We start from the raw sequence: 25721 nt of genomic DNA on the forward strand, positions 1-25721 counted from the left end.
TCAGGAGCTGCGGAGCAACCGCAGCCCCCGAAGCTGGCTTGGGAAAAAAAAGGACAGCAAAAGGCGCCAACTGATGGGCAGCGAGGGAAAAGCAAGGGTCGCCCCAAGTCCTGCAAACACGGGTCGTGGTCCTTTTGTGAGGGGGACGGAAGCCGACGTTATATTTCAAGTGGGCTCGTGGAGATATATTCACGTGAACGAAACGGTCTCTCTTAGTGCCTGGAAGCGCTGTATTAGAAAGCGATTACTTTGGGTCTCGACTGTTTCAGTCTTCCCCAATACTTTCTACTTGAACAAAATGGTCCCGGGAAAAGGAACACGAACTGTGAGCAAACGTGCTCGCTGGTCGAGAACAATCCCTGAACAGCAGTGCAGGAAATATGGAAGGACTCAGGGGAGGGAAAAAATGTAGAGGTCCAAAAAAAAAACACAAAAAGCCGGTGGCATTCTTCCCAGGCCTTGCCCCTCTTCCCAAGGTTTTCCTCCAAGGCTTTCTCATTTCCGCCACTGCATTTCTCTGCTTCTGATTCTGGTCGGTTTGTCTTGGCCCGGGGCCAGTAGTTACAGGATGCCCACAAGGTAAGCACGATTTTTACAATCTTAGATGGCTAAAAAACTAAAAGAAGTATAATATTTCAAGATGTCAGACTGTGAAATTTCACTTTGAGGAGCATAAAGTTTTATTGGAACATGGTTATCATCTACAGAATTGGATAGCTGTGACAGGGACCTTATGACCCGGAAAACCCAAAATGTTTATTATCTGCTTTGCCTACATCTGTTCTAGTCCTGTGATTAATAATGGTTCCTGCTATTTCAAGTCCTGGGATACTACATCATGCCTTATTAGTTTTCCTGAATCTCACCCACACTTCAGAATAGACTTTTTTAAATAAACTCTCCTCAGTTACCCTGTTACAGTGATATTTCTGATGATAATATTAGTAATATTGACTAGTGAGGATCTCAACTCGTTAATTGGTCATGAGGTAACCATTCAATCCAGTCCTTGCTCATCTGCTTTCTTCTTGGCTGTTAGTATACTTGATGTTAGAATACAGGTTCCTTTACAGCATCACGTCCATCCACCTGAGTGTTCATTTATCCTCTGTTTTTCAACCAGCTTTAATAAGGATTATTCTGACATGGTGCCAACACTACAGATGAGAATGAGATAAGAATGATGTGGCTCCTGTACTCAAAGAATTTGTCACTAGGAGTGTCAGAAAGTCTATGTAAGACTGGGTAGTGTAACAGTTGGATCTTGCACAGAAGGAGAGCTTGGGAAAGTATTCCCAGTTCCTGGAAGGATAACCAGCAATCCTAATAACCCTGGAATCCAAGGATTGGGCAATCTTGAGTCCAATTCAGGCCACTGACAATGGCCCAGTGCAGGGTTCCCATCTGTTTACTAACTACAACAAACTAATTAGCTTCTTTGTAGCTCAGTGTTCTCATTTATATAATAAGAATAATAATAGTAATACTTCACTCCTTTTGATTGAGAGATTTACATGAAATAATGTATGTAAAGAGATTAGTACATGCCTAATAAAATGTTTAGCATTCAATAAATGGTTAATGGTTATTTATTTGTTTAACAGAAATCCATTAAGTGCCTATGGAAAATGTGCTGTCCAATCTGGTAATCCTTAGCCACATGTAGCTATTTAAATTTAAGTTGAAATTGATTAAAATTAAATAAAAAGTCAGCCTTACACCAGTCCTAGTTACGTTTAAAATGCCCAATACATACATGTGGCTAGAAGCAGCTGTATTAGATTGTGTGGATACACAACATTTTCATCATCACAGAAAGTTCTTTTGTGCTGTTCTAGACACTGGGAATTCAGCACTGAAAAAATCAAGTCTCTGCCTTTAGGGAGCTTCCATTTGAGATAGATAATAAATAAATAAGTGCATCATTATCAGGTTGATAAATATTCTGAATAAGAGAATAAAACACTGAGTGCTTCCTATGGCTAATAATGTTCTAAGTGCTTTTAACATGTTAACTCTTAATCACTACTATATCTTCACTCATTTCATCATCAACCCGAGGTGATTAGGAAAACTAGGTAACTTACCCAAAGTCAGACTGCTAGAAAGAGGCAGAGCCAGAGCCAGACTTTAAACCCTTGAGCCCTTTCTCTTAACAAAGTATACTGTCTCTTGAAGTGAAGTAAAAATGGGAAAAAAAAAGGGAATAACAATAACATAAGTTACAGGATTAGAGACTACCAGCATATTAGTATAATAATCATTATAATAATCATAACATCAATGCAATATCCTTACTAGTCAATATTACTAATATTATCATCAGAAATATCACTGTAACAGGATAACTGAGGAGAGTTTATTTAAAAAAGTCTATTCTGAAGTGTGGGTGAGATTCAGGAAAACTAATAAGGCATGATGTAGTATCCCAGGACTTGAAATAGCAGGAACCATTATTAATCACAGGACTAAAGGGCAAAGTAAGGGAACAGTTACTAGCACCACAAAAGGGGGACCATTGTGTGACACCCGTCACCTTAAAAAAAATGAGACAGTGAGTGTGTCCTATTGGCTGAACCCAACCAGAAACCGGAGGACAAGGAAGCCCACGATATGGTCAATGTACATCAACAGAGCAAGTTGTTTTATTAAGAGGTGCAAATAGAAAAATATCCAGTAAAGGCTACCTCTTCTGCCTTTTCAGTATCTTTTCCTTGTCCCTTTTTCATATAAAAGTTGAACATATCAGTAGGGACATACAAAAACTTTTTTGAACTGTCATATCAAAATAGGGTAATTCAGTTTGGACATATACTCCCACTGGAAACACAAAATCTTAATCGTTACTGTTACTACTGAAGTGCAGGTTGGGGATAAACAAATAATTCACATAAAATGTAACCCCACATTATGGTTGATCATGAAATTTAAATTTATAACCATGGCTTCTTTATTGCACTACCCCTTGTGTGTTCCACTTTTTCTGCTGACATTTTAACTGATTGACCCAAATGTTTGATCCTACAGGATTTGTTGCCTGCATTTCCTCTCTTTATTAAATTACTACAGTTCTCCAATGACCAGGACTACTGGACTTGTAAGTACTACATGGATTTGCAAGTAAATTCCTGGGTTCCTGAAAGATCTCCTTTGCCTAGTTGTTAAGAACAACTGAATTTTCCTTTGGTATTTAAATCTGCTGGATAGTGGTGCCTTTCTTTACCGGTCTCAGTCTCCAATTGAATAGACTGTGAATACCCTGGTCAAAGAATTCCTCCTTCGGGTATTATAGCCCCCAAATCCAAGTTTGAAGGAAGAAAAAAAAATCCTTAGGTAAATTATTTGATGTAATAGTGAGAAGGGTATTTCCTTGATTCCTGGATCTCTGAATTCTAGCCATAGATAGATGTTACTGTATATTAGATATTGGTTTAGGAAATATACTACATTTTGTAGGACAGCTTCCTTACCTTCAAAGGTGTCTCACAGCTGGTGTGATAACTGAAACCTTAGTCACCATTACCACATTCAGTAGTGTCAGCTGTGTCTGGGTGATGGGATCCGTGATAAATCCACTAAATTCCAAAAGTATTAGGCAATTGTCATACTTCCTTTGTTATAAAAGGAGGTAATGTGTGAGAGAGCAAGACAGTGGAACAGCCTTCTGAAAGTCCATGAATAGATTCCAAGATGGTGGAATAGGGTGAGAGCTTACTTCTCTAGTCTAGGGGAAGATAGTTAGAAACAAAAATGGAGAGAGTGCAATCTCAGGGAAGAGTTAGGGAGGAAACTGCAGAGGAAATGCCACACAAATTAGAGGAACATTGTGGACATGCACAACTCAAGACCCTAGCAGCAGAGAGCCTTAGCACCAGCTTTGGAAAGTTAAGTGAGACCAGATTGCAACAGCCCAAGACACTGGTGATAAAGCTGTGGGAAAACCCTGGCATGAGTCAAGCTTGGAGCCCAGTGGGGAACAGTGTACCTGCCAACATAGAGGAAAAACAAAGGGACATGTTTTTCTCTTCCTGGCCACCCAGCACCAGAGTCCTGTAACTAGCTGAGAGAGGACAGGCACAATTTTGGACATATGGAACAGATGCAGCTTGTGTCTGTGTGCCCAGCAGCCAGCAGAGAGGAGACACCTGAGTCTGGCTGAGAGAATTGACAGGTGCCTGAGTGCTTGTGACTGTTGGAGCCTTGTGTGCTGGGACTGTGAAAGCACTGTGGTTGTGTGGGAGGGCACAGGTGTGGCTGGGTCTTTGGGCAGTCACTGTGGGCTGTTTCAATGTTTTGCTCTCTCACACATTACCTCCCTGATTCCCTAGTGAGGGTCATTGCTGCAAGATAGGTGCTCATATGTAAGACTGCAAGGATCCTTTGTGTGGTTCTATGGCAGTGCAGATGAATACTGTACCCACTGGGGTTAGCACCCAGGCCTTGGTCTCCTTGGAAGGGAGGAGGTGAACATGAGATTATGCCAACAGAACTGATCAAACCTCCCCTCTTATTAAAAAAAAAAAAAAGATTTACCACACCCAATGTGGGTGTCACCTTGGACACTCCCTTCATCCTGGAACACTGAACAGAGCTCGCTGCCACACCCAGCAAATGCATCTGGGTATTCACTGAAACAGCTGACCCTCCACTAAGCCACAGAGAAATAGTCCAAGATAAAAGCCATCATAAGGAGAAAAAAAAAAAGCATCTCAACAAATGCCTAAAAATAAATGTAGCAATTCAAGAACAAGAATAAGGAAGACAACAATATGCCCCCAAAAGAACACAACACTTCAGTACTAGAATGGGAAGAAGAAAACATTGAAGAAATGACAATACTGGAATTTAAAAAAATTATCACAGCATTACTCAGAAGTAATGAGAAGTAATTTCATGAATTAAAGAAATCCATACATGACATACACATTTTTACCATGAAATTAAGATTTTTACGATAAATCAAAATGGAATACTGGAAATGAAGAATTAATAGATCAAATAAGAAATGTCTTATTTGGAAAATGTGGAAAGCCTTAACAATAGACTCAGTGAAGCAGAAAAAGACTATCTAGATTAGAAGACAAATCACTGGAAATTTTAGTGAGACCAAAAAAAAAAAAAAAAAGAAGGAGGAGGAGGAGGAGAAAGAGGAAGAGGTGAGGGAGAAGGAAACGAAGGAGGAGGAGGAAGAAGAAGAAATAATTAGAAAACTAAAAAGCAGTGTTGGAAATTATTGAGATACTACCAAATGACCCAACATATGGGTCTTAGGAGTTCCTGAAGGCATGGAAAGAAAGAATGTATTAGAAGGCCTTTTTAGGGGAGTAATTACAGAAAGCTTCCCTAATTTGGAGAAAGAAAGGGATGTCCAAGTACAGGAAACACATAGAACTCTGAATAGACACGATTAGAAAAGAGCTTCACCATGACACGTTGTAGTCAAACTCTCTACAGTAAAACATAAAGAAAAGATTCTAAAATGTGCACAACAGAAACACCAGATTATTTTCAGATCTCCAATTAGACTCACAGCTGACTTCTCATCAGAAACCCTACAGGCTAAGAGAGAATGGCAAGGTATATTCCAAATCCTAAAAGAAAAAGCTGTCTACCCAGAACTGTACCCTGCAAAGCTCTCATTTATGAATGAAGGTGAAATAAAGACCTTCCATAACAAATAGAAATTGAAAGAATTTGTCACCAGAAGAAGAAGAAGAAGAAGCAGCCTTACAAAAGTTGCTTAAAGATATGCTACACACAGAAACACGGTCATCACTATGAAAGAAGGCAAAGGCAGAAAATCTTCCAGAAAAGTACAAAGGCAATCCAATGGTAAACAATAGGAATATTTGTGGAAAAATTGCAAGGCCAATTTGTTGCTTATCAGTGGTCACCTTGAATGTAAATGGCCTCAACTCTCCATTTAAAAGGTAAGGACTGACTGAATGGATTAAAACACAAAGCCATCTACTTGCTGCCTACAAGAAACACATCCCACCAACAAAGATATACACAGATTGAAAGTGAAAGGATGGAAAAAGATATTTCATGATAACAGAAACAAAAAAAAGAGCTGGTGTCACCATCCTAATATCAAACAAAATAGTCTTTAACACAAAAACTGTTAAAAGAGACAAAGAAGGGCACTATGTAATGTTTAAGGGATCAATCCAATAGGAACATATAGCTATAATAAATGTATATGCACCTAATTACAGGAAACCTGGCTATTTAACAGAAATGTTAATGGATCTAAAGGAAGGCATAGACTCCAATACAGTAGTAATGGGGGACTTCAATACCCCACTTTCGGCAATGGACAGAGAAACCAGACAGAAAATCAGCAAGGAAACAAGAGTTAATTGACACTATAGACCAAATGGTCCTAACGGATATCTACAGAACTTTTCATCCTACAGTTGCAGAATACGCATTCTTCTCATCAGTTCATGGAACTTTCTTTAGGATAGACCACATGCTAGGCCATAAAGGAAGTCTTAACAAATTGAAAAAAATCAAAATCATGCATCTTCACTGACCACAAGTTTTTGGTGGGAACCAAAAACTCAAGAATCTCTAGAACATATGCAAACACATGGAGACTGAACAACATGCTCCTAAATGAACAGTGGGTAATTGAAGAAATCAAAAGAAAAATCAATAAATTTCTGGAAATGAATGAAAATATCCATACCCCATGTATATTGCGGCTCAATTCACAAATACCTAAGATATGGAATCAATCCAAATGCCCGTCAACTGAAGACTGGATAAAGATATTATGGGATAGGTATACCATGGAATAGTACATAGCAGGAAAAAAAGAAATTCTGTCATTTGCAACAAAATGGATGAAACTGGAAAACATCATACTTAGTGAAATAAGCTAGTCCTAATAGGACAAACACCATATGTTCTCCCTGATCTGTGATGACTAATAGAGTGCCTAAAAGGTAATCTATAGAAGTGAAAATGACACTTTGAGACACAATGACTTTGAACAGCCCTTGTCATGGCTCTTGAAGAACAATTTTTTTCATACTATTTGTTGAATTCTTACTTGATATAGAGTTAATTGTATGTGTATAAAGTTAATTAAATTAGATATTAGTAAAAAAATAAAACTGAGAATGGGAGGATGAGGAAGAAGGGTCTTGTGTGAGTGGGAGGGTGAGTATGGTCAGAAGAATCACTATGTTCTTATAGTTGTATTTATGAAGTGCATGAGGTTTGAATTCCTTAAAGAAAAGGTTTATGGAGGAAAAATAAAAAAATAAAAACCACACACACACACACACACACACACACACACAAGGCCATGAATAGTGATACTGGCTGAAGTCCTGTGGGTAGAAAGAAAAATCCATATCCAGAATGTGTATCTAATCTGTGAAGATAAATGATTGTTCTCCCCTGATATTAGATGTACAATTTAATCAGCCTGCCACCAGGTGACTGCTTATCCTGAGAAATAATTTCATATCAGGGAATTAGTTTGAGTTTTGCTATTGAAAGGTTGGGGGCTTTGGCCAGTATGGTGGCATAGTGGGTAAAGTCACCACCTGCAAGTGCTGGCATCTCATATGGGTGCCGGTTCAAGTCCCAGCTGTTCCACTTCTGATCCAGCTCTCAGTTATGGTCTGGGAAGGCAGTAGAGTATGGCCCAAGTCCTTGGGTCCCTGTACCCACATGGGACACCCAGATCATGGCCCCTGGCTTCAGATAGGTACAGCTCTGGCCACGGCCAATTGGAGAGTGAACCAGTGGATGGAAGACCTCTCTCTCTGCCTCTCCTTCTCTCTCTGTGTAACTTCTAACTCTGTGTAAATAAATAAAAATTTTAAAAAAGAGAAAGGTTGGCCATTTAACATAAATTAATAACCACATATCCAGATAAGTCCTATTATTGAAACCATTCAGAAATTGTGTTCCTGCACGTATGGGCATGTTTTACATGAACCCCTTGAACAAGCACTAAAAAAAGTTGACTTACATCTACAAGACAGGCCATGTTGTCTTCCAGATTCAGACCAAAATATATTCAGTTTTTTGTTACAATTTCCTCTTTAACTTGTATGTTATTAAACATTTAATATTTTAAGCTCTCTATTTAGATAATTTCATTGATTTCTAATTCTTTTGAAATCAGAAGACATCTTGTAAAGTTTTATTCTCTTAAACTCTGTTGAGATTTTTTTTTGTGGTCCAGAATATAACCTCTCTTGGGGTAAATGATGCATTCTGCAATGGTTAGGTTTAGTGTTTTTTTTGTTTGTTTTTTTTTATAGGCAGAGTGGACAATGAGAGAGAGGGACAGAGAGAAAGGTCTTCCCTTTTGCCGTTGGTTCACCCTCCAATGGCTGCCATGGCCAGCGCGCTGCGGCCGGCGCACTGCACTGATCTGAAGGCAGGAGCCAGGTGCTTATCCTCGTCTCCCATGGGGTGCAGGGCCCAAGCACTTGGGCCATCCAATGCACTCCCGGGCCATAGCAGAGAGCCGGCCTGGAAGAGGGGCAACCAGGACAGAATCCGGCTCCCCAACGGGGAGTAGAACCCAGTGTGCCAGTGCCGCAAGGCGGAGGATTAGCCTATTGAGCTGCAGCACCAGCATAGGTTTGGTGTTATTTAATCACCAGCTAGTGTCCTAGATCCTAGGAGATAGTGTCATTTACATCATATTTATCCAAATTGATTTTTTTTTATTTCTATCAGTTACAGAAAAAATCTGTTAAAACTGATAGATGGCTATGAATTTATCTGTTTCTCTCTTTTGTTATAGACATTTTTGTTCCATATATCTTATTGCTCTGTTATTAAGTATAAATAAATACATAGATTGATGGCTGTTATGTCCTTTATGATTATGAAATATCTCCTTGTATCTGGCAATACTTTTTGTCCTGAATTCTCTTTGTCTGATATTAAAATAGTGTTGCTTTTTTGTGCTACTTTTACTTTGCATCTAATAAATTTTGGTTGAATACTGGATGTTGTTGATAATATAGCAACTCTGAGTTCTGTTATTCTGAGCACTCTTGGGTTTTTGTTCTTGTAAACAGTTCATTTACCTAGACTTAAATTTCAGATTTCAAATTGCACGTCTCCAGCAGCGGCTGACATTTCTGCTGAGTTCCCCCTGCCATCTCAACTTCTGGTTTTTTGGACTGGTCTCGTGAGTGTCTTTCCTGTGCTGGAGTAGATTAGTGATCAATCAAGTGTTTGGGTAAAAATTAAACTTGGAAAATTTGGGCTAATTCTCTGTTTTCTTGCTTCTAGAGTACCCCTCTAAATTTCAAGCTGCTCTTCCAGTTCCAGGCTCTGTCTTCTGCCACTCAAACAAGGAAGGCTCAAGCAGAGCTTTGAGCTGTCAAAGTTGTATGAATTCTGTCAAGAAAAAAGTGTCAAACATAAATCTCATACAGTGCAGGTTTGTCTTTTAGACACAGGCTCTCTCCCTAATCCTGTCTGTAGGTGGTTGTTGTAGTTGGCTTCCCTGAGGCATTGCCCAGGGATGAGTAGTTTGGCAGTCAGCCCAGGATTTGAACTTGGTTTATGCCCAGATTTTGAGTCTCAGCCATACTGCTGTTCTCTTGCTTCTAGCATTGTTCCCTAATTTTCCAGCTGTCTGCCAGCACTGAACTGTGGTCCTCTGCTATCTCATGTTTATAAAGCCATGGTTTTCTGCTTCAGTGGCCATGTAGAATGAAAAATAACCTCGGGCAAAAGAAAAGTCACAGCTTAGAAAAAGTAAACCCTTTTCCAATGTCTGCCTGGTTTGGTTGCTTTCAGTTCCCATTTACATTTTGTTCAGATTTTATAGAGGAGATCTGCAGAAGAGTTTAATACACAAATTCATCCTACCACTACTGGAAGCAGGCACTTTAATTAGTTAGGTATTTTATAGCCACTTCTATTTTAACTGCATTTCATGCACATAAAAGAATATACAGACAATGAACTTAACTAGTATAATTATTAGCTGATAAACTTACCCACTGGTTGTTGACATTTTCTGTCTGCTTCCCTCATTCTCCTACAAACGCAAAGATTTTCTAAAATATATGATGTAGTTTTTAATTATACAAATTCGCATCATGAAAGAGGTTCCAAAAAATTAAGTTTTCGTTCATTGACAGTAGAAATAAATTTCATAGCATCACACTAAAAATTTATTACATCAATGAATTAAATGACAAATAGCATGGATACACTTGAACTGCAAACCCCTTAACCACCAGAAAGTAAAAGTTACCAAGAATTATGATAAAAGTAGGACACTGTTTTTGTTAATGAAATTTTATGCAAACCATCTGGCAAATAAAAAAAATGACTAGTTCTTCATTTAGATTATAATCTTCTCTGTCTTCTACTCTTATACTTCTAGTATTTCATTCTGGAAATAAAACGGTAGCTACTCAATACTCATCTGATGAAGGGAAAAAAGCAATGGTTGGGAAAAAATTTTTTTAGTAGATTGTCCTAATGGTCCATAAAATACAATGAAGGTGCAATGTCTAGGTTACTAAATTTACACATTTGAGACTCTAAAATGATGCCAGTATCACTGATGTTGTTTATTGAAATAGAAGAGACTTAGGTGATGCTAAAAATGCTCAGCTGCTCTGAGTCTTCCTTTACAAACTATCCAAGAGGAGGATTATGTTCTCAAATGTCAACTCTGCAGGTTCACTTTACCTGCAGTTGCAGATAAGAAACAATATACCTTTACAGGCTTGTCTGAAAGGACAGAGGCATGGGAAGCCATTTCATCATACTGATGGTTGTGGATCAGAGATGGTGGGGGAGAGGAGGATTGTGTGCAATTTGTTTTGTAGTTGTTCCAGTCCTAGCCATCATTAGCAGGATACTTTTGATCTGTGTATGGGTTTATTTGTATTATAGCAGTTGTTAATTTTTTTAATTTGAAAGAGTGACAGATAGAGAGATAAAGAGAGAGAGAGAAAGATCCTCTAGCTGCTGGTTCTCTCACAAATGCCCAAAACAGCTAGGGCTGGGCCAGGCCAAAGCCAGAAGCTGCAAACTCCATATAGGTCTCCCATGTGGGTGGCTGAGACCCAGGTACTTGAGCCTTCACAGGATATAAGTATTGACCAGTGTCCCTCCTGTAGTCCCACCAGTTCTTGGTAAAGACTTCCAAAATCACAAAATGATTGTTTTGATCATATTTCTGGTAAAACCATGAGGGAATCTCATTTCATTTGATGCTGATTCAAAATAGTGTAGCTTGTGAGATGGTATGTGGGTTATACTACATACAGAGGCAAACTTTTTATTTAAGAACTTTGTGGAAAATAGAATTAAAATGTAAGTTTATTTTGATGCAAATGTTTTTGAAATTCATGCATAATTTTCCATAACACACATTTCCCATGAATTTTTTGAAGATTTCTCATATATACCTTTTTATTTTTTTTTTAAACTTTTATTTAATGCATATAAATTTCCAAAGTACGACTTATGGATTACAATGGCTTCCCCCCCATACCGTCCCTCCCACCCACAACCCTCCCCTTTCCCACTCCCTCTCCCCTTCCATTCACATCAAGATTCATTTTCGATTATCTTAATATACAGAAGATCAGCTTAGTATACATTAAGTATGGATTTCAACAGTTTGCTCCCACACAGAAACATAAAGTGAAAAATAATAGATGATTTTTTTAAATGATGATGAAATCAGAGCAGACCTATTGTCATGTTTAATCCCAGTGAGAGTCAAGTTGGGAATTGATAATTTCTTTTTTTTTTTTCTTTTTTTTACAGAGGATCAGTTTAGTATGCATTAAGTAAGGATTTCAACAGTTTGCACCCCCATAGAAACACAAAGTGAAATATATTGTTTGAGTACTCGTTATAGCATTAAATCTCAATGTACAGCACATTAAGGATAGAGATCCTACATGAGGAGTAAGTGCACAGTGACTCCTGTTGTTGACTTTACCAATTGACACTCCTGTCTATGGCATCAGTAATCTCCCTATGCTCCAGTCATGAGTTTTATACCTTTTTATTTTTAATTAATTTTAGTAAAATTCTTAAAAAATTTAAAGATTTCCCATATTCTCCTAATTTCAGCACTTTACCTTATTTTCTTAATCATTTCTTTGTCCTGTCTCTTTAATTTCTAATCTGGAACTGTTTCTTAGTCTTCCTTTGTATTACTTTCTTACTTTGGCTGTAGCAAATTATCACAATTTTAGTGCCTTACAAACACAGATTTTATTATTTTACAGATTTGGAGATTAAAGTCTAAAATTAGTCTCGGTAAGACAAAGTCAAGGTATTGACAGTTCTGTGCCTTCTTTTCTGCAGGCTCTGCAAGGAGAATAATTTTCTCGTCATTTCTACAGCCTACTCATATTCCTTGGCCCATTGATTCCCCTTCCTTGCATCATTTTAACGTCTTGCTTCCATCATCATATCTATTACTACTAATTCTGATTCTTCTGCTTCCCTCTTACAAGAGCCCTGTGGTTATACTGAGCCCTCCTGGATAATCCAGGATAATCTCCATATCTCAAGATCCTTAATTTAATCACATTTGCACAATCTCTTTGCCTCTGTAAAGTGACAAAGTCACAGCTTGCAGAGATTATGAAATGGACCTGGGAGAGGCTATTATGTCAGTCTGCCACAGAATTAATGATACAATACGTTTTTGAGAATCATTGTAAATCTTTTTGAGAGGAGAATTAGAGGAAATGAAAAAAGATAACAGAGTGATAAATTTTTAAAAGCTCAGGAGAGAAAGAGACAGGAAGAGATGTATATTTATCTGGATTTCTGGTTTGGCAAGTTGCTGAAAATTTAGGTGCCCTTTTTTGCAGATGTAATGAAAAAGAAAACCTGCCTTCTTCTCAGCCTAAGTTTAAGTGCTTAAATTTAATAAAATGTTTGTTGCCTCTGGTAGAGGAATGTTGTGAGAAAAAGTGAATTCTGCATGAATAAATTCTTTCTCACTGTATTGATTACTAATTCATCTCAATGAATGTACAGAACTGTATCCATACAGATTTGTTTCTGCAGGTGAAAAAACCGTAGCACATCATTCACGACTCACTGTACAAAAGTCATTAATTTGCTTTATGTGAAGTGGAAATTTAAACTCAAAAAGAAAACCAACACTTTCTCTCCAGGACATTCAGCGTGAATCAACATGACCATCTTTCCCTGTTCCATATACACATCTGATGTTCTGGTTGGCCCACAGGAGGCAGTTTGAGTCTTCTGAGGATTTTCCAATCTGTGCCATAACCATTACCATAGTGATGCGGTAGCAGCAACATAAAAATTTACCCATAGAATGAGCAAAGGTTCAGAGTATGAACTGAACCAAACCTGGCAGAGCAATGGTTGAACTGTGGGAATTTAAATTCAGCCACAGCAGGAATAAGAGACATGTGAAAGGAGTAAGATTTCCAGACTCAGGTTTTTTGACTATCAAGATGGATAGTAACATTTAATCTTGGATGACACTGCAAGATACCCATATGTATGAAACTAGATCCTCTCTTCTCCATCATTTCTCATTGCCTTCTGTGTAGTTCAGAATTGCCTTCTTTTAGAAATATCAACCACATCTCAGGGTAACTCATTTCCTCTGGTCCCTTGCATGGATAAAATCCTTGGCTCTTCAGATGAATTCCAAATGTGCTCTCTTACTCCAATTTGTGCTGCTCTAATAGAATAACTATGATTTAGTAATTTATAAAGAACAGAGGTTAAGAAGTCTAAGACCAAGGGGCCTACATCTAATGAGGTTCTTCTGGCTGTGTCAGCCAATGGTGGGAGCCAGAAAAGGAGAGCATGAGAGAGCAAAAATGGGGCCTGAAGAGGTACCCAATTCCAGTATAACTAAGCTACTCCTTTGATAATGGCATTAACCTATTAATGACAGCAGAGCCCTCATGACCAAGTTATCTCTTAAAGATTCCACTTGTCAACACTGTTGTATTTGGGGATTGAGTTCCCAATACATCAACTTTGGAATGCTCAGGTTGTTTTGGAGGCATTCTCCTTGGTAAATCTGAAATATTCTGTTCCTACTGTTAGTCTAGAATTTTGTGGAGAGGTGAGTGGATCTTGCATCTAAAATTTCATCTTGATTTTATCTGCGTTAGTCTCTTGCCACTAAATAAATCTCCTAAAGACTACTCCAGTGAGTTTTCTAAAATATAATTCAGATCAGGTTTCTTTCCGGCTTAGAATATTGCTACTGGCCAGGTGTTTGAATTCATTTGCATGACACGTGAGGCCGTTCATAACCCGGCCTTTGCCAATAGCCTCTGCCCTTCAAATATTGCCTGTCTGGAAAGTGTAATCTGGTGGCCATGAAACTGTCTTTTCATATAGCAGTTTGTTATAATGGAAATTTTTTTTTAAAGATTTATTTATTTGAAAGTCAGAGTTACACAGAAAGAGGAGAGGCAGAGAAAGAGAGGTCTTCCATCTGCTAGTTCACTCCCCAGTTGACCACAATGGCCAGAGCTGCGCTGATCCAAAGCCAGGAACCAAGAGCTTCTTCTGGGTCTCCCATGTGGGTACAGCGGCCCAAGCACATGGGCCATATTCTACTGCTTTCCCAGGCCACAGCAGAGACCTGGATTGGAAGTGGAGCAACCGGTGCTTGAACTGGTGCACGTATGGGATGCTGGCACTGCAGGCAGTGGCTTTACCTGCTATACCACAGCGCCGGCCCCCAAAGAAATTTTTGAAATGAGTGGATGAATAAACAAATAAAGGAGACTCTTTAAATAGATCCTAAATACCAGTATGTATTTTCTTTGGAGGTAGTCTTGACCGGGTGGAGCATATAGTTAATGTTTGATATCTGTAAGCAGTAGTTGCCTGAAGAAATACAATATGGTGTTTTTGCTGAGTATCTGATTTAAATGATTTTTTTTACTGTTTGTTTTCCTGCAGGTTTAATTTAATTTCAGTCTCCCACATGGGTAGCAGGGATGTGAGTACCTGGACCATCACTGTTCCTCCCAGGGTGTACATTAGCAGGAAAACAGGCACCCTAAGTAGTATCTTAATCACTGCACAAAACTAATGCCCCAAGGAATTGGACTTGTTAATTACAGTGTATGCAATTTCAGATAAACAGGAAGAATAGGTTTTGTGATTTATCAACAATCAGGGTGACTAGAGTCATAATAATGTATTAAATATTTCAAAATTACTAAAAGAGTAAATTTCAAATGTCTCCCCATGGAAAATGACACATTAGCGAAATAATAGATATGTTAATCAACTGATTTAATCATTCCACATTGTGTATATATCAGAATATCACTTAAATGTAATACAATCAGGATTTAATTGAAAATAATATTCATAAAAGCACACAGTAGTTTGAATAGCTTGCCTTTTTCTTTTCTTCACAGTATTATGATGTATAAAATTAGCCCCTAATGAAAGAGTTAGTCTGTCTTTAACTCTTTATTGGCCACTTTGAAATTTTGCGTTTTGCTGTATAAATTCCTGATGGTGTTGCTTTCCAAGAGTCTGTCTCATCAATATAAAATATTAACTGTTCATCTTTTTTTTGGGCAGGCAGAGTGGACAGTAAGAGAGAGAGAGAGAAAGGTCTTCCTTTTTCCGTTGGTTCAACCCCCAGTGGCCGCTGCGGCTGGCGTACCATGCTGATCCGAAGCCTGGAGCCAGGTGCTTCTCCTGGTCTCCCATGCGGGTGCAGGGCCCAAGGACCTGGGCCATCCTTCACTGCCCTCCTGGGCCACAGAAGAGAGCTGGACTGGAAGAGGAGCAACCAGGATAGAATCCAGTGCCCCAACCGGGACTAGAACCGGGGGTTCTGGCGCCACAGGCGGAGGATTAGCTTAGCGAGCTGCGGTGGCAGCCGAACTTTTCATCTTAATCACCTGCTATCCTTGGAATATAGTGTATATTTCACAGCAGCCTCTTTATTTCATAGTAACTTCACCAGATAGCTTAACATTAAAACATTAATCAGTTCATGCTAATTTCTGAAATGGTAAAACCAACATATAATGGTAATGAAAGATTTATCTTTAGTATCCTTGTAGTTACCATTTGTTTTCCATGTGGCAATTAATTTCAACACTTGCCAAATAGATTGGAACTTTTTTTTCAATCTTTAATCCAAACCATAGGTAAATGCTTAATTTCAACCACCTAGTACCTTCTGTTCCTAATGCAATTTAAACTAAAATATATTGACATAGTTTTGTCTTATTTTTTTTCTAAATATTATTTGAAAGAGTTACAGAGAGAGAGAGAGGGAGACATAAAGAGAGAAGAAATATTTTGCATTCAATGATTCACCCCCTAAATAGCCACAATGGCCAGGGCTGGAGCCAGGTGCCAGGAGCTTCTTCCAGGTCTCCCACATGGATGGGAGGGGCCAAGGCCCTTGGACCATCTGCTTTCCCAGGCCATTAGCAGGGAGCTCAATTGGAAATGGAGCAGCCAGGACATGAACCAGTATCCATATGGGATACAGGCATCACAGGCAGTGGCTTAACCTTATTTGCCACAATGCCAACTTTTTTATCTTGGTTTTTATATTTATCATTTTTTTTGACAGGCAGAGTGGACAGTGAGAGAGAGAGAAAGGTCTTCCTTTTCCGTTGGTTCACCCCCCAATGGCTGCTGCAGCCGGCGCGCTGCAGCCGGCGCACCACACTGATCCGAAGCCAGGAGCCAGGTGCTTCTTCTGGTCTCCCATGCAGGTGCAGGGCCCAAGCACTTGGGCCATCCTCCACTGCCCTCCTGGGCCACAGCAGAAAGCTGGACTGGAAGAGGAGCAACCGGGACAGAATCCGGTGCTCCAACTAGAACCCGGTGTGCCAGTGCCACAGGCAGAGGATTAGCCTATTGAGCTGTGGCTCTGGCCTGTATTTATCATTTTTAATGTGGTTCCTTCTGTACCTCTGAATGAGCCTGCTTCTCATCTTTGCTGTTGCTGCTTTAAAGCCTTATAATTATATCTAATTTCATTTTCCACTTTATCACTTTTCATTTATTTTGCCACAGCAAGTTCTACCATGAAGATTTTTGGGTAGATTACTTGAATAAGACAACCAATGACAAAGGAGATGTTGTGTTGTAAGAAATTTGTGAAATAAAGCTAATCAAATACAGTTTTTTTTTTCCTGGAGAAATAGTTAAGACCAAAGAAGAACAGAAAATATATCTCTGTGGCACAAAATGAAATGTTTAGATTATGACAGCCTAATGAGATGGAAGAAGAAGGGAGGGAGGAAAATAAGATGAGAACATGTTAACCTTTTTGTTACAATAATTAGCTATCAAGATTTCAAATGACAAAGTTAAAAGTTATTAAAATACAATATGTAGTTTTGGGAGGTATATATAGTTACAAGAGAGGTGAACATACGGCACAGTGGTTAAGATGCTGCTTGGGATACCCACATCCCATATGAGACTGCTTGGTCTTGAGTCCTGGCTGTGCTTCTGGTTCCTGCTTCCTACTAATGGACACCCTGAGAGGCAGCATATGCTATCTCAAGTGTTTGAGTTCCTGCCACCCACATCAGAGATCCAGATTGAGTTCTAGGCTTCTGGGATCAGCCTGACCCAGTCCTAGCCATTGTGTGCATTTGGGGAGTGAACCAGTAAACCAGAGTTTGAACTCTGTCTCTCTCTGCCTTTCAAATAAAATAAAAAAAAAATATGTATGGGATGCAGGTATGTGTATATATATATATATATATATATATATCTCAGAGAGAGAGAGAGAGAGAGAGAGAGAGAATTACATAAAAAGGAAAGCAAAGGAATGACAAAAGTGTGATTCAAAATGATGATCATTGAGCAGTAGGGGCAATGAGTGGGAAGGGAGAGACTATGAGGTTAGTCCAAGACATTGCTGAGATCCTAGTATCTGTTTTGGGAGGTTTGGTATCCAGTCCAGTGATGTTCATGGGCCATTTACTTCCTGGTACTCATATGTGGCCTCACTACTGATTGCCCAGGAAACTTAAGCCAGATTCTTTTCAGCTTCTCTTCAAGGGGAGAGGATGTCTTTAACAGTGACAGTAATGCCCTCTTTTTAAAATGGCTGTTTGTGTTTATACATTAAACTCCTTTAAAATTATTTATATGTAAATAATTGATAAGTAAAATATTTGACTTAGAAAATAAGAGTGAATAGGAAATGAGGAAGTAATGATAACAAGTTGATATAATTCAAAACCTAAAGTGATAAAACATTGGTTTTAAATGTTTTTTATTTCTTTTTTACCCCCCAAAAAAGTAAAGTATATAAACTTTGTACATTTCATAAATACAACTTCGGGAACACAGTGATTCTTCTCACCATACTCACCCTACCACCCACACTCCCACCCTTCTTCCTCTTCCCTCCTATTCCCATTCTTATTTTTTACTAAGCTCTATTTTCAATTAACTTTATACACACAAGAATAACTCTACACCAAGTGTTCAAAAAATAGTATAATAAAAAAATGTTCCACAACAGTTGAGACAAGAGCTATAAAAAGTTATCACATCTCAAAGTGTCAATTTCACTTCTATAGATTACCTTTTAGGTGCTCTATTAGTTACCATAGATCAGGGAGAATATATGGTGTTTGTTCTTTTGGGACTGGCTTATTTCACTAAGTATGATGTTTTCCAATTTCATCCATTATGTTGCAAATGACAGAATTTAATTTTTTTATTGCTATGTTGTATTCCATGGTATACATATCCTATAATTTCTTTATCCAGTCTTTGGTTGACAGAAATTTGGGTTGATTCCATATCTAAGCTATTGTGAATTGAGTTGCAATAAATATGGGAGTACAGATAATTCTTTCATATGCTGATTTCATTTCCCTTGGGTAAATTTATTAGGAGTGGGATGGCTGTGTTTATTGATTTCTGTATGAAAGACATTCTAACTGGGGTGAGGTGAAGCCTAATTATGGTTTTGATTAGCATTTTGCTGACAGCTAGTGATCCTGAGCAGTTTTTCATCTGTCTGTTGGCCATTTGGATTTTTTTGAAAAATGCCTGTTTAAGTCCTTTGTCCATTTTTTAACTGAGTTATTTGTTTTGTTGTTGTTGAGTTCTTGAGCTCTTTATATATTCTGGTTATTAACCATTTATGAGTTGCATTGCTTGGAAATGATTTCTCTCATTCTGTCAGTTGCCTCTTCATTTTGCTGAGTGTTTCTTTTGCAGTGCATAAACTTCTCACTTTGATGTAATCCCATTTGTCAATTTTGGCTTTCATTGCCTGTGCCTCTGGGGTGTTTTCTAAGCACTCTATGCATAGTCCAATGTCTTCAAAGGTTTCCCAAGTATTCTCTTATAATTTGGTGGTATGAGGTTGTAGATTTAGGTCTTTGATCCATTTTGAATGGATTTTTGTTTAAGGTGTAAGGTAGGGGTCTAGTTTCATATTTCTGCATGTGGAGATGGAGTTTTCCCAGCACCACCATTTATTGAAGAAACTGTCCTTGCTTCAGGGATTGGTTTTAGCTCCCTTGACAAAGATAAGTTGGTTGTAGTTGCATGGATTTATTTCTGCTGTTTCTATTCTGTTACATCTGTTTTTATACCAGTGCTGGGCTGTTTTGATTATAACTCCCTAGTGGTATGTCTTGAAGTCTGGTATTGTGATGCCTCCAGCTTTGTTTTTGTCGTATAAGATTGCATTAGCTCTTTGAGGTGCCCTGTATTTCCATATGAATTTCAGTATCATTTTTTTCTAGATCTGAGAAAAATATCTTTGGTATTTTGTTTAGTATTGCATTGAATCTGTAAATTGCTTTCAGAATGGACATTTTGGTGGTATTAATTCTTCCAATCCATGAACATGGAAGATTTTTCCATTTTTTTGTGTCTCATTCTATTTCTTTCCTTAATGTTTTGTAATTTTCATCATAGAGATCTTTGACATCCTTGGTTGAATTTATTCCAAGGTATTTGATTTTTTGTAGCTATTGTGAATAGGATTGGTCTTAGAAGTTCTTTCTTGGCTGGGGCATTGTCTGTATGCAAAGGCTATTGATTTTTGTGTGTTGATTTTATATCCTGCCACTTTACCAAACTCTTTTATGAGTTTCAGTAGTCTTTTAGTGGAGTTGTTTGGATCCCTAAATATAGAATCATGTCATATTCAAATAGGGATAGTTTGGCTTCATCCTTCCCAATTTGTATCCTTTTGATCTCTTTTTCTTGCCTAATGGCTCTGGTTAAAACTTTCAGGACTATATTGAATACCACTGGTGAGAGTGAGCATCCTTGTCTAGTTCCAGATATTAGTGGGGATGCTTCAAGCTTTTCCCCATTCAATAGGACACTGGCCATGTGTTTGTCATAAATTGCCTTGATTGTGTTGAGGAGTGTTTCTTCTATATGCAATTTGCTTAAGGTTTTCATCATGAAAGCTGTTGTATTTTATCAAAGGCTTTCTTGGCATCTATTGAGATAATCATATGGATTTTGTTTTTTAGTGTGATGTATCATGTTGACTGATTTTTGAATGTTGGATCATCCTACATAGCAGGGATAAAACCACTTGACTTGGGTGAATGATCTTTCTGATGTGTTTTTGGATTTGATTAGCTAGAATTTTGTTGAGTATTTTTGTGTCTATGTTCATCAGGAGAATTGGTCTGCAGTTCCCTTTCTCTGTTGTATCTTTTTCAGGTTTAGGAATTAAGGTGATACTGGCTTCATAGAAGGAGTTGGGGAGGATTATCTCCCTTTCAATTGTTTTAATAGCTTGAGAATAATTGAAAGTAGTTTTTAAAATGTCTGGTAGAATTGAGCAGTGAAGCCATCCAGTCCTGGGTTTTTCTTTTTTGGGAAGGTCTTTATCTCTGATTCAATTTCCATCTTGGTTATTGATCACTTTAGATTTTCGGTGTCTTCATTGCTCGATTTAGGTAGGATATGTGTGTCCAGGAATCTGTCCATTTCTTGTAGGTTTCCCAATTTGTTGTCATACAGCTTTTCATAGTAATTTCTGACTTTTTTTTATTTCTGTGGTATCTGTTGTTAAGTGTCCTTTTTCATCTCTAATTCTATTGATTTGAGTCTTCTTCCTCTTTTGTTTGGTTAGTTTGGCTAGTGGTGTGTCAGTTTTGTTTGTTCAAAAAGCCAGATCTTTTTTTTTAACTTTTATTTAATGAATATAAATTTCCAAAGTACAGCTTCCCTCCCACTCGCAACTCTCCCCTTATCTGCTCCCTCTCTCCTTCCATTCACATCAAGATTCATTTTCATTTCTCTTTATATACAGAAGATCAGTTTAGCATATATTAAGTAAAGATTTCAACAGTTTGCACCCACATAGAAACACAAAGTGAAAAATACTGTTTGAGTACTAGTTATAGCATTAAATCACAATGTACAGCACATTAAGGACAGAGATCCTACATGAGGAGTAAGTGCACAGTGACTCCTGTTGTTGACTTAACAAATTGACACTCTTGTTTATGGCATCAGTAATCACCCTAGGCTCCTGTCATGAGTTTCCAAGGCTATGGAAGCCTTTTGAGTTCACCGACTCTGATCCTATTTAGACAAGGTCATAGTCAAAGTGGAAGTTCTCTCCTCCCTTCAGAGAAAGGTACCTCCTTCTTTGATGACCTGTTCTTTCCACTGGGATCTCACTCACGGTCATTTTTTTTTTTTTGCCAGAGTGTCTTGGCTTTCCATGCCTGAAATACTCTCATGGGCTTTTCAGCCAGATCTGAATGCCTTAAGGGCTGATTCTGAGGCCAGAGTGCTGATAAAAACCAGCTCTTAATTTTGCTGTCCTGTTGTATTGTTATCTTTGTTTCAAGTTTGCTTATTTATCTCTAATTTTAATTAATTTTTTTCTCTTACTAATTTTGGGTTAGGTTTGCTGTTGTTTTACTAGGTCCTTGAGATGCACTGATAGTTCATGTATTTAATACCTTTCCAGTTTCTTGAGGTAAGCAAAAATTGCTATAAACTTTCCTATTAACATTGCTTTTGCTGTATCCCATAAAATTTCATATGTTGTATTGTCATCTTCATTAATTTCTAGAATTTTTTTAATTTTTCAATTTTTCTTTTGATTTCTTCTATGATCTACTGTTCATTCAGAGCATGTTGTTCAGTCTCCATATGTTTTCATATGTTCTAGAGAATCTTGAGTTGTTGATTTCCAGCTCCATTCCCTTGGGGTAAGAGAAGCTGCATGGTATGATTTCAATTTTTTTGAATTTTTGAATTTGCTGAGACTTGCTTTATGGCATGGTGTATTCTATGCTAGAGAAAGTTCCATGAACTGATGAGAAGAATGTGTATTCTGCAACTGTAGGATGAAAAATTCTGTAGATATCCGTTAGGAGCATTTGGTTTATACTGTCAATTAACTCTCTTGTTTCCCTGCTAATTTTCTGTCTGGTTGATCTGTCCATTGCTAAAAGTGCGGTTTTTGAAGTCCCCCGTTACTATTGTATTGGAGTCTATGTCTCCCTTTAGGTCAATTAACATTTCTTTTAAATAGCCAGGTTCCCTGTAATTAGGTGCATATATATTTATTATAGTCACATGTTCCTGTTGGATTGATTCCTTAATCATTACAAAGTGCCTTTCTTTGTCTCTTTTAACAGTTTTTGTGTTAAAGTCTATTTTTCTGATATTAGGATTGTGACACCAGCTCTTTCTTGGTTTCTGTTATCATGGAATGTCTTTTTCCCTCCTTTTGTTTTCAGTATGCATATATCCCTTGCTTAAGTGTGGTTCTTGTAGGCAGCAAATAGATGGATTTTGTTTTTTAATCCATTCAGTCAGTCCTTACCTTTTAAATGGAGAGTTGAGGCCATTTACATTAAAGATGACCATTGATAAGCAACAACTTGGCCCTGCCATTTTTTCCACAAATTCCCCATTTACATTAAAGATGACCATTGATAAGCAACAACTTGGCCCTGCCATTTTTTCCACAAATTCCCCATTTACATTAAAGATGACCATTGATAAGCAACAACTTGGCCCTGCCATTTTTTCCACAAATTCCCCTATTGTTTTCATTGGGTGGCCTTTGTAATTTTCTGGGAGATTTTCTGCCTTTGCCTTCTTTCATAGTGATGACCATGTTTCTGTGTTTCTGTTTTCTTTAAGCAACTTTTGTAAGGCTGGATGAGTGGTGGCAAATTCTCTCAATTCCTGTTTGTTAGGGAAGCTCCTTATTTCACTTTCATTCATGAATGAGAGCTTTTCAGGGTACAATATTCAGGGTTGACAGTCTTTTTCTTTTAAGACTTGGAATATACCTTGCCATTCTCTCCTAGCCTGAAGGGTTTCTGATGAGAAGTCAGCTGTGAGTCTAATTGGAGATCCTCTGAAAGTAATCTAGTGTTTATGTTGTGTACATTTTAGAATCTTTTCTTTATGTTTTTTCTGTGAAGAGTTTGACTACAATGTGTCATGGTGAAGCTCTTTTCTAGTCATATCTATTCAGAGTTCTATGTGTTTCCTGTGCTTGGACATCCCTTTCTTTCTCCAAATTAGGGAAGCTTTCTGTAATTACTCCCCTAAAAAGGCCTTCTAATACATTCTTTCTTTCCATGCCTTCAGGAACTCCTAAGACTCATATGTGGGGTTGTTTGATAGTATCCCAATAATCTCCAACACTGTTTTGTAATTTTCTAATCTCCTCCTCTTCCTCCTCCTCCTTCCCTTCCCCCTCCCCCTCCTCCTTTACTTCTTATTTTCTTCTTCTCCTCCTTCTTTTCCTCCTTCTCCTCCTACTTCTTTTCTTCTCCTCCCCCCTGAGTCCTCTCCCTCCTCCTCCATGAGTCCTCCTCCTCCTCCCCATCCTCCAATTCTCCCTCCTCCCCTCCCTCTCCCACTCCTCCCCTCTTCCCCCTCATCCTTCTCATACTCCCCCTTCCCCTCCCCCCTCATTCTCCCCCTCTTCTGCTTTATCCTCCTTTTCCTCCCCTTCCTCCCCCTCCTCCTCTCCCTTCACCCCTTCATCCTCCTCTTTCTCCCCCTCCTCCTCCTCCTTCTTCTCTCCCTCCTCCTCCCTCATCCTCCTCCACCATCTCCCCATACCCTCTCCACTTCCTCCCCCTCCCCCATTCTCCTCCTCCTCCCCCTACCCCTCCTCCTCCTCATTCTTCTTTTTTTGGTCTGACTGTAAAATTTTCAGAAATTTGTCTTCTAATTTGGATATTCTTTCTCCTACCTCACTGAATCTATTGTTTTTTATTTAATAAATATTTTATTTAATAAATATAAATTTCCAAAATACAACTTTTGGATTATAGTGGCTTTCCCCCCCATAACCTCCCTCCCACCTGCAACCATCCCATCTCCCACTCCCTCTCCCATCCCATTCTTCATCAAGATTCATTTTCAATTATCTTTATGTACAGAAGATCTACTTAGTATTTACTAAGTAAAGATTTCAACAGTTTGCACTCACACAGACACACAAAATATAGAGTACTTTTTTACTGCTTGAATAGTAGTTTACCATTAATTCACATAGTACAACACATTGACAGAGATCCTACATGGGGAGTAAGTGCACATTGACTCCTATTGTTGATTTAACAACTGACACTCTTATTTTTGGCGTAATTACCTGAGGCTCTTGTCATGGGCTGCCAAGGCTATGGAAGCCTCTTGAGTTCACCAACTCCGATCTTATTTAGACATGGCCATAGTCAAAGTGGAAGTTCTCTCCTCCCTTCAGAGAAAGATACCTCCTTCTTTGATGGTCTGTTCTTTCCGCTGGGATCTCACTCACAGAGATCTTTCATTTAGGTCATTTTTTTTTTTTTTTGCCAGAGTGTCTTAGCTTTTCATGTCTGTGAAACTCTCATGGGCTTTTTAGCCAGATCTGAATGCCCTAAGGGCTGATTCTGAGGCCAGAGTGCTGTTTAGGACATTTGCCATTGAGTCTTGCTGTACATGTTCTTATAAATATTTTGAGTTCCATTCCTTGCATTTCTTCTATCTCATCATCTTCATAATCTTGTATTGGAGTATCATTTTCATTTGGGAGCGTCGTGATGTCTTCCTTGTTCTTGTTTCCTCGGTTATTGCGTTTGTTGTTTGGCATTATGGAGATATTCTTTGGTTTCTTTTCTTTTCTTTTTTTTTTTGTTTAGTTGCTTTTCTCGTTAAACTATGACTCTAGATTAAGTGGACTGTCTGCTTTTGGTGAATCTCTAGAGGCTTGTGGTGGGTGTGTCCAGAGAGCTCTATTCAGTTCTTCAGGGTTAAGGGTGTGCAAAAGGTGACATACCCAGGTTTGGTATGGTAAATTCTCTCTCTCTCTCTCTCTCTCTCTCTCTTATTCAGAAGGGAAGTAATTCCGCTCAGCTGAGCTCTTCTCCTTGATGGCAATCAGTGCCTGAGCACTAGCTCTGGTGGGTGTAATATTCGTTTGCTCTGTCCCAAGGACCACACAAAGGATCTGTGCAGCCCTCAGTGTAAGCTCAGATTCCCCTGCAATGTCTCTCTCCAGGTAGCCAATGCTGCCCGAGTTTGTGGCATCTCCCACTGAGACTACGAGACTATGAGACTACTCATGTCTAGCCACACCGTGAGTTCTCCCACACACCCTCAGTTTTGTTATTTTTTTTTCACAGTCCCGGTTCATAAGCCCCACACATTCACTAGGTCTTAGTCTCCTGTTATTACTCCCAACCAGAGTCAGGATTTTTTGCTTGGCTGAGGGTGGGCACAGT

The 25721-nt window shown here is 38.5% G+C and overlaps 1 long non-coding RNA gene across 1 annotated transcript in view; it reads left to right on the forward strand.

Annotated features, from left to right (window-relative positions):
* The first annotated feature begins 331 nt into the window (after positions 1-331).
* The window catches only part of LOC103348915 (uncharacterized), a 40410-nt gene continuing 15020 nt past the window's right edge, over positions 332-25721 (forward strand). The window contains exons 1-2 of the long non-coding RNA XR_007923503.3: positions 332-579; positions 3028-3097. This is a non-coding gene — a long non-coding RNA (uncharacterized LOC103348915). The remainder of the gene's footprint in view (positions 580-3027; positions 3098-25721) is intronic.

This window comes from Oryctolagus cuniculus, chromosome 1 (genome assembly GCF_051225735.1).
Source record: "Oryctolagus cuniculus isolate XC-2025 breed Fujian yellow rabbit chromosome 1, ASM5122573v1, whole genome shotgun sequence".
Lineage (NCBI taxonomy): Eukaryota > Metazoa > Chordata > Mammalia > Lagomorpha > Leporidae > Oryctolagus > Oryctolagus cuniculus.